At 48.0% G+C, this 10,246-nt stretch overlaps 1 long non-coding RNA gene across 2 annotated transcripts; it reads left to right on the top strand.

Moving 5' to 3' along the window:
* The first annotated feature begins 4,194 nt into the window (after window positions 1-4,194).
* Window positions 4,195-8,246, top strand: LOC103876545. 2 transcript variants are annotated; one of them, XR_635813.3, is made up of 3 exons: window positions 4,195-7,515; window positions 7,722-7,791; window positions 8,052-8,246. It is a non-coding gene; the product is annotated as an uncharacterized LOC103876545 (long non-coding RNA). The 2 variants fall into 2 exon arrangements; XR_635812.3 differs by lacking the exon at window positions 4,195-7,515 and having other exon boundaries at window positions 7,523-7,791.
* Window positions 8,247-10,246: the final 2,000 nt, after the last annotated feature.

Raw genomic sequence — 10,246 nt, 5'->3', positions numbered from 1 at the left:
ACTTAAATTAAAAGCATGAATCATCAACTTGAAGAGTAAGCCAGTAATAGCACAATGGTACAAAGATAAGTCAAAAATCATGTTGGTGGTCCTCAAATAACTAAAGTTTGGGGAAAGCTGTGCTTCCATTTCGTTAAAGTTATTAGTGTTTTTTTGTTGTTGTTGTTTGTCTGTTTGTTTGAGACAGAGTTTCGGTCTTGTTACCCAGGCTGGAGCACAATGGCGCCATCTCGGCTCACTGCAACCTCCACTTCCTGGGTTCAAGCGATTCTCCTGCCTCAGCTTCCCGACTAGCTAGGATTACAGGCATGCACCACCATACCCGGCTAATTTTGTATTTTTAGTAAGAGACGGGGTTTCTCCATGTTGGTCAGGCTTGTCTCAAACTCCCAACCTTTGGTGATCTGCCCCCCTCGGCCTCCCAAAGTGCTGGGATTACAGGCATGAGCCACTGCGGCCGGCCAGTTATTAGTGATTTTTAAATAACAACGTTATTGACATATAATTCACCCATTTAAAATGGCTTTTAGTATATTCACAGAGTTGCACGACCATCACCACAATCGATTTTGTAACATTTTCATTACCCCTAAAAGAAAACTGTGACCATTAGCAGCCACTTCCCATTCCCTCCTCCAACCACCCTCTTCAGCCCTAGGCAACCACCAATGTACTTCCTCTATGGGTTTCCCTGTTTTGCACATTTCTTATAAATGGAGTCATACAACATGTGGCCTTTTGTGACTAGCTTCTTGCATTTAGCATAATATTTCCAGGGCTCTTTCATGTTGTAGCGTGTATCAGCACTTCTTTTCCTGTAATTGATGAAGAGTATTCCCATTGTATCTTATTTCTCCATTCATCAATTGATGAACATATGAGTTGTTTCCACTTTGTAGCTATTATGAATAATATAGCTATGAAATTCATGTACAGGTTTCTGTGTGGATATCTGTTTTCATTTCTCTTAAGCATATATCTAGAAGTGAAATTGCTGGGTCATATGGTCACTCTATTATTTAACTTTTTTTTTTTCTTGAGATGGAGTCTGGCTCTGTTGCTCAGGCTGGAGTGCAATCGTGCGATCTCAGCTCACTGCAACCACCGCCTCTCAGATTCAAGTGATTCTCCTGCCTCAGCCTCCCGAGTAGCTAGGACTAGAGGTGTGCACCACCACGCCCAGCTAATTTTCGTATTTTTAGTAGAGACACAGCTTCACCATGTTGGCCAGGCTGGTCTCGAACTCCTGACCTCAGATGATCCACCCGCCTCAGCCTCCCAAAGTGTTGGGGCTGGGGCTACAAGCATGAGCCACTGTGCCCAGCCTGTTTAACATTTTGAGAAACTGCCAGACTATTTCCACAGCATCTGGACCACTTTACATTCCCAGCAGCAGTGTAGAAACATTCCAATTTCTGGCCCAGCACGGTAGCTCATGCCTGTAATCCCAGCACTTTGGGAGGCCAAGGCAGGGGGATCACCTGAGGTCAGGAGTTCAAGACCAGCCTGGCCAAGATGGAGAAACCGTGTCTCTGCTAAAAAAAAAAAGAAAAAAAAAGAAAAAAAAATTAGCCGAGTATGGTGGTGCATGCCTGTAATCCCAGCTACTTGGGAGGCTGAGGTAGGAGAATCGCTTGAACCCAGGAGGTAGAGGTTGCAGTGAGCTGAGATCGCGGCATGACTCTCCAGTCTGGGCAACAAGAGTGAAACTCCGTCAGAAAGGAAGAAAGGAAGGAAGGAAGGAAGGAAGGAAGGAAGGAAGGAAGGAAGGAAGGAAGGAAGGAAGGAAGGAAGGAAGGGAGGGAGGGAGGGAGGGAGGGAGGGAGGGAGGGGGGAAGAGGGAGGGAGGAAGAGGGAGGGAAAGAAAGAAGGAAGGGAAGGAAGGGAAGGGGAAGGAAGGAAGAAAAGGAAGGGAAGTGGAAGGAAGGAAGGAAGGGGTGGAAATATTCTAATATCTTACACAAAGTGAAAGAATGGATTGGAAGAAACTTATTAGAAGAAAGCGGAGATGGAGATGGAATGGCTGGCTGCGTGGCGCGATCTCGGCTCACTCCTGGGTTCTAGTGATCTCACCCACTTCCTGGGTTCTAGTGATTCTCCTGCCTCAGCCTCCTGAGTAGCTGGGATTACAGGCACACAACACTATGCCTGGCTAATTTTTGTGTTTTTAGTAGAGATGGCATTTCACCATGTTGGCCAGGCTGGTCTCAAACTCCTGACCTCAAGTGACCCACCTGCCTCGGCCTCCCAAAGTGCTAGGATTAAAGGCATAAGTCACCACGCCCAGCCTCATTGTGGTTTTGATCTGCCTTTCCCTGATGGCTCATGGAGTTCAGCATCTTTTCATGTGCTTATTGGCCAGTTGTTTATCCTTTTTGAGAATGTCTGTTCAGATTTTAAATTGGGTTATTTGTCTTTTTAGTGGGGCCCTCGCCTTTTTTGGCATCATTGTTAGGATCTGCTTGTGAACTGGAGGATAAGAAAAATTAGGATGGGAAAACCTGACTTCTCTTCCACCTGACCCCATCTACCTGGATGGAGATGATCTGTATCCAGGAGGAGGGTCTGTATCATAGAAAGGTCATGCCCCCATAGTGAGTTGGGTATACCGTGGCTTCCAGGAAAAGGATCTGGACTCGCCAGCCCTAACTGTCTGAAGCTAGGTTCCATACTGTAGTCTTCCAAGGGTTCCAGAACTCCTCCCAGGAAGCAGCTGAACTTCCCCCATTATCTAGCCTGCCCACCTGTCTGTGCATTCAGTTTTTGTAGCCATCTGAGACTCTGTTCAACTCTCCCTCCACAGGCTGCCTCTTTGCCTGAAGACTCTGTTCTTACCTGGAAGTCTGTACAAAGAGTGTGTAGACCCAGAATATGAAGAGGGTGGCCAGGGAGGGAGACAGGATAGATAGCTGGGAAGTGGGGACCGGCAGAGGAATGGAGACGTGGGGATATGGGAGTGACAATGGAGAGGATGCTGCCTTTTGAAGGCTTTTGGCCCAGTTACCTACTCATTTCATTCTTGTTCCCTTAGAGGGGCAGACCCAGGTGGGAGTACTGCAGGCCACGCCCCTCCAAGACAGCATCCACGTGGCCTTCCGATATTAGCAAGGTGTACTCTGGCAGCCGGTGCCTCAAGGTGAGACCTGGGAGGGCTGAAGGAGAGGGACTGGGTTTGGTCAAATACAGGGGTACATATGGATAGAGGGAATCTCCAGCTTGACATTAAAACCTCCTCCCTTAACTTCCCTGCCTGAAACTTTCGCATCATACCATCTCTGGGGCCTTACCTGACCAGTCTGTGCTAGAGATGGGCAAGACAGAGTCATGGTGCAACCTAAGCCAGGGACTCGTTCCCACATGGACTCTAGAGGAACACAGCAGAGGCCACTGGAAGTCCCCAGAAGAGGCCAGCATCCATCTCCCTGGGCCTGGCTCACCACCCCTGGTACTGTCTGATGGCTCCAGAGCTAGGAATCTTGCAGTCCTCAGCCAGAACCAGCCCCCGCTCCCACCCCCACACACATACTTCAGACTCTGAATTAAGGAGGTGGGCAGTTCAGAGACTATGACAAGTGGAAGACATGAAAGGCCAGAGTGGAGGGTGGAAGGATATTTTTCCTGGGGAAAAGTATCTGATGCTTTCTGAAAGCAGAGTGTGTGACTTCAGGCTTCAGAAGGGAGATCCGCTTTGAGTTCAGATTACTACTAATAATCATAGTGTATAATGTGTAATGTCCTAAGGTTCTAGATTTTTTTTTTTTTTTTTTTTTTTTTTGAGACAGGGTCTCACTCTGTCACCCAGGCTGGAACATAGTGGCACAATCTTGGCTCACTGCAACTTCCGCCTCCCGGGTTCAAGCGATTCTCATACCTCAGTCTCCCAAGCAGCTACGACTACAGGCATGCACCATCACGCCGGGATAACTTTTGTATTTTTAGTAGAGACGGGGTTTCATCATGTTGGCCAGGCTGGTCTCGATCTCCTGACCTCAAGCAATCTGCTCACCTCAGCCTCCCAAAGTGCTGGGATTACAGGCATAAGCCACCATGCCTGGCCTGGAAGCACACTTTGTATCTTTAACCTTATTTGATTCTCACAGCAGCATCATTTAAAAATTCCTATTTGTCCCTTTCTAACAGGTGTAGCTAAAAAAAAAAAAAAAAAAAAAAAAAAATTAAAAGTGAAAATAAAATACAGTTCCTATTTGATCACTTATTGCTTGCCAAACAATAAGCTAGGAAATGTGTGTGCACTATCTCCTTTCATTCTCTCAGTCCTATGAAGTTCATCACTTCATGAGCGAGAAATAAGCTCAGCAAGTTTGTTTCTCATGGCCACAGAGCTAGCAAGAGCAAGGGTTTAAGCCACGGCGGTGGGCAGAAGGCAAACTCCTGTACCCCAGTCAGCCTCCAGACCCCCCTCCACTGGCCCTCTACATTGTGGTACCTGTGCATTTTGGAGAAAGGAAAAATTCTAATCACACTTTTGTTTCTGGGATGGGCCAATCAGAGTGCCCCAAGTGTCAACTCACCCCATCCTTTCACTCTGCAGGACTGTTCTGGAAGGATGACATCACTCAAGGTGTGAGGACCCAGCAGACAGAGGACATGCCCCAGAGGCCTGTCTGAGATGTGTTGGGCCTATGGTTGGTCCGCGCTGCACCTGCCGGTAGACAGAGGAGCTGGGAAGGGCATGAGTATCAGGGCTGCAAGCAGGAGCCATCAGGAGCTCAGGGAATGGAACAATAAGAGCTCCCATCTGATTTCCACCAGAAGGAATCCACAATCCATTAGTGATGTCTGCACGGGGAAGGGGCTGGAAAGTACAGTTCCCATTTGTTATCCCTGCTTAATCTTTGTTTTCTAGGGGCAAGCACAAGGAGACTCTTTTTTCCTAAGGTGAGGTTCCCTCAGAGATTTTGAAATCCTTCACTTGGGCCCCTTCTCTTTTCCTCTGGGCCTGTTCACCATTTTCTCCTCACTCTTGGCTCCTGGCTTCCCTCCCATCGGAGCCCCATGACCAGAGTGAGCAGGGAGCAATGCTTTAACTCTGAAGGGTTTCAGAGGTCCTGAACCAAGAGGTGACCAGCCACACCAAGGCCCCGCTGCAGGTAAGGGCCTGGCGTTGTTCAGGAAGCCTGAGCCCAGCAAGGCCTATTTCAAGAGGGAGGCAGAGTGATGGAGGGGATCGACATTGGCAGCATGAGGACTGACAGGGCTTCACTAAGGCAGAGCCTCATGGAGAATCTTCTGGAAGCATGGGCCTGATGGATGGGAAGGAACACAGCTTTCCACACAGACAGACCCAGGCCAGTCCTGGCACTGCTGCTTCCCAGTCATGACCTTACTGAAGCTCTACAAGCCCTCCTTCCACATCAGTGGAGTGGTCATAACGGCCACCCTCCCTGGCTGCTGTGAGGATTAAAGGCAATATGATAAAGGCCAGTCAGCAGTTCTTGATGGAAGGAAAATTCTTCATTTCCCCACTGGAGGGCGCCCCACTTTCTCTGTCTCTCAGAGTCTCCTTTTCATAGATTGCTGCAACTCAGGAAGCAGGGACTGGGGCTTCCTAGGGCTTGGTCCTATACCATCAATCATGGGCACAGAAATTGAAGGGTCTACAGAAATCTGCTTCAGAGGTTTTTCAATGTTTTTTAAAAACATATAGGCTCTCTGTGGGCTGGTCGTGGTGGTTTATATGCCTGTAATCCCAGCACATTGGGAGGATCACTTAGGGCCGGGAGTTCGAGACCAGCCTGGGTAATATAACAAGATCCCCGTCTCTACAAAAATTTAAGTGTGGTGGCACATGCCTGTATTCATAGCTACGCAAGAGGCTGAGGCAAGATTACCTTGAACTTGAGTTCAAGTTTATAGTGAGCTGTGATTGCACCACTGTACCCCAGCCTGGGTGACAAAGTGAGAACCTGTCTCAAAAAACAGAAAACACAACCCCCCCACCAACAAAAACATATGGGCTCTCTGTTTTTCTGAGAATTCCAAGTGTGCCATGACCCCAATCCCAACCTCACCCATTCTTACATATACATACACTGTATACACATATATGTGCATGTGTATGTACGCATGTGGGGGGCACTTCTCTCCCTGAGTGAGAGAGGAGGGCCCAGAGCCCCTCACATCAGCCCCTCAACCCCCTTGTTCATCTCTGTGGTGTTGACTAAGTCACCTGGGCAAGGCTCTCAGACATTTCCTTGAGACCTCTGAGCCCTTTGGAGCTCAAACGGAAAACTACCTATCTTGTGCTTCCAGCCGTCTTTACAGATGAGAAGATCAGGTTCAGGCTGGGCAAGTGTGGAGCCAGGACTAGCCCCCATATCCTGACTCCACACCTTCCCCCTGCACAGCCCCTACCCTTCCTCTCAGCGACCCCCATAGAGGTTGGGTTGTTTCACACACCTTAGGCTAAGAAGGGCCTCAGGAGGTCACATTTAAACTTAGACCTAAATGACAAGGAGGCAGCCAGGGGGAGATCTGGAGGAAAAGTCCCCAAGGCAAAGAGACTTTCAGATACATCTGCTGTTAGATGAGATTCCGGGGCTTGTTGGGGGAACAGACACAGGCCTGTGACAGCAGATGAGCTTGGAAAATAGTCCCAGGACTACTTGGGGCTTGTAGTCCATAGACAGGGGGTTGGGTGTTATTCAAAGTGTAGTGGGAAGGCATTGGAGGATTTTAAAGGAAGAGAGTAGGACAATATGATAAGCATTTTATAAAGACACACTGATGCTGTTGGAAAATGGATTTTGAAATGGACAAGAGTGGAAACAGCTAGACCTGTTCGGTACAACCAGGTTGTCCAGGTGGGATCCTAGGTACCTGGAACTAAGATCGTGGCAGTGGATCTGGAAAACTTCTAGATGGGTTCCATTAGGGCAACTTGTACCTCAGAGGTGCTTCAGCCCCTCAGCCCTTCAAGGAAACTGGTGGTCCCCGCCCCCCATCACCATGGCAGCTGGGCTCCTTTGCTTGGATTGGCTGCTGAGCCACATCATTAGTCCTGTGACTGACCCCATGATGGGGACTGGTTGCCATGGTTCTGTCAAGTATGCAAACAAGGAGCTGCTATGCCTCAGGCTCAGGGAACCTGAGAAATCCCTAATGTGTCTCATGGAAAATCCCAGGAAGAAGATGGGATTAGAGATGAGGAACAAGGGAAGGGTCTTGAGACTGTTATTGAGATTGGTTCTGCACTTGGTGGGGGAGGGGAGCGGGGGGAGTGGCAACCACTGCCTGGGTGCATTAACTGAAAATCCGTTGTTTCTTCCCATTTTAGGATGTCTTTAAGCCATTCCCTACTCTGAGTCACAACCTCGTAGCTGATTAAGGCCACATGGGAAGCTTCCCATTCCTCACACTTTACCTGATGCTCTCGGGAAGGACAATTTCAGGCTGAACCAAATCTGGATTATGAAAGTCAATTTTCAAAAAAACTCAGCAGACTTGTCTGAAGACAGGATGGGTGGGCTGGGGGACCAAGCCAGAGCCTTCCAGGTGAGAGCTGGGAGAGGTGGGAGCCAAATGCAGGGAAGCCTGGGGAGTGGGCGCAGAGAGCCAGCCCCTGGTTGTCTGAAGGCCTCATTTCAGATGCCTTTTTCCTTCCATGGGTCATTTCTAAAGCAGGTGAAAGGCAGGGTGGCAAGGCAGCCATCCCCACACAGCCTTGAGATGCGTCTTACTGGTCTTCCTTCCCCTGACAGAAGGAAATCTCCCCCTCCAAACTCCTGGTCAAGCCGTTCTGGGACCCTGCTCTGCCTTCAGAGGTCCAAGGTACCCTTTCAGCATTAGGGTTCCCTACACAGCAGTCATACAAGCCCCACCCCAAGAATCCACAAACAATTCCACAGCCAAATGCTATGCACATTTCACTTTTGGTACCTATGGTCAATTTTCCCCTGGGAAAGGGGAGTCCAGCCACCAATGTTCAACCCAACCAAGCTCCAGCGGGTCCTATGCCTCGAGAGTTTTATGTTTCTCAAAGCACCTGCACACTCAGCTCATTTACTTTGTTTTGTTTTGTTAATTTTCAGTGTTCTTTGGGTAGTCAGCTCATTCAATCCTCATAAGTGGGAGCACAGGGGAAAATATCAAGCCCCTCCACCATGGAATGCAGAGAAATTACAAGAGAGTCCTTTGGTATATAGGCTCAATGATGCCACCAATATATGTCCTCTCCCCTGTCGCTTTGCTTGTAAGGACATCGATAAATATAATGCTCAACTAGTCATATTTATTTATACCTATTTTTATTAGCTAGATTGACCCTTGCCACACACTTTACTTTTCCCCATCAAACATTTTACTTTCTTTTATTCAACCCACATTTGTAAAGATTTGTGCTTCACTGTGCCTGGCCTCTGCGATACATGCTTCCTGCCTCAAGGCAATTGAAGGCTAGGCAGGAAGCATGGGCTAAGACATACATACAACGTACTTGTGCAATAGATATTGAACACCTGTGCAGCAGACCAGGCAGGTGCCCTGCCTCATATCCAATGGCCCATCTCTGAGGTTACCTGCAGCAGCAAGTGGACAACGTCGATGTGCTGACAGCTTCCCACCTCGAACCTTGGAAACACTCTGATTCTTGTCTTGTCGGTTTTCTGGAATGCCAGGAGAACTTGCATACCTGTGCACCAGAGAGCCCTGAAGTGCCTGGGACTTAACACCCTCAGGGGCAATCATCAACACGTTAAAAGCTGAGTTAGTTGGGCATGGTGGCTCACGCCTGTAATCCCAGCACTTTGGGAGGCCGAGGCAGGTGGATCACCTGAGGTCAGGAGTTGAAGACCAGCCAGGCCAACATCTCTAAAAATATAAAAATAATCTGGGCGTGGTGCCGGGAGCCTGTAATCCCAGCTACTTGGGAGGCTGAGGCACGAGAATCCCTTGAAACCGGGAGGCAGAGGATGCAGTGAGCCAAGATTGTACCACTGCACTCCAGCCTGGGCAACAAAGCAAGACTCTGTCTCAAAAAAAAAAAAAGAAAAGAAAAGAAAAGAAAAAGGCTGAGTTAGTGGGTAAATATTCCAATGTATCCTCCCCTTGGTGAGATAAATTTGAGACAACTTCCACAGGGATCCTCAGGAGTCCCCAGCAGGGTCGATTTCCAATTGCCCACAGCAACAACCTGCTCACCAACATTCTGTTTATTGGCTTTTCTCTTTCCTTCTCTCACTTTCCTCTTCCTTCACTTGTGCTTTCAGGGATGACCTGCCACCTAGACCACCTGCACCCAATTTTCGTTTCAAGTTTCCTTTTGGGTGAATCCAAACTAAGATGATCTATTATGTTTTGGGCTCAGTCCTAGGCACTAGGGATACAGTGGTGAACAAGACAAAGTCCTTGCTTCCATGAGCTTGGAGCTATTTAATGACCCTATAACCCACAGGAAAAAGTCCAGGTTTCTTATATGGTCCATATGGCCCTCAGTCTTCTGCCAGCCTCTCTTGTCTCATTTAAAGGCATTCTCCTTTCTGCCTGTGTGGGTGCTTCAGCAATTCAGCCCCTCCTTGTGTTTCTCAAATTGGGCCTTGCTAGTTTACACAGCTCAGTCCTTATACCCACAGTACTCTCTACCTCTAAGTACCCACCAACACACCTCATCCATCTTATCCTAAAAATATGAGCTTAATATCCCCTTCTCTACTGTGCCTTCTCTGACCTTCCAATTTTTTCATCACCCTCTTCTCCATGCAAACTCAGTGTTTGACTTTATACCTTGTAAGTAGGTATACCTTGCTTTTCCTTGGGGTCACTGTATATGACTGACTCATCTCTGTGTCATAAGTACCCAGCATAGTACCTAGGTACAGCACAGGTACTCAACACATATTTATTGAGTAGAGTTAAATAAATATAGTGGAGAAAAAGAGCTATGGCTGGAAGACTGTACTGCTCCATCCATGAAATTGGTGTTGAATTCTGTCCTTAAAAATGGACCTCTCCACTCTGACAGTCTGTGACCCTTGATTGTACATGCAGCTGGGTGATATGGAAAGGCCCCAACAAGGAAGAAACTTTTTGAGCTGGCCCTGGAGCTCTGGGGTGGATTTCAGTAGGAGGTGATAAAGTATGGACAATAGCACAGAAGATGAAGAAGTTGGAAAGCAGGAAGATTAGTGGGTGAACGAGTAATTCTGGAACAGTTGGAGGTAAGTCTGGAAAAGTAGGTTTAGGCTTGATGACGGAAGGCCAGGCTTTATAATTTAGGTCTCTTTTTTTT

The sequence above is a fragment of the Papio anubis genome, chromosome 10 (genome assembly GCF_008728515.1).
Source record: "Papio anubis isolate 15944 chromosome 10, Panubis1.0, whole genome shotgun sequence".
Taxonomy (NCBI): domain Eukaryota; kingdom Metazoa; phylum Chordata; class Mammalia; order Primates; family Cercopithecidae; genus Papio; species Papio anubis.
The sequence above is the reverse complement of the archived record's forward strand: the minus strand, read 5'-3'. Positions and strand labels throughout refer to the sequence as shown.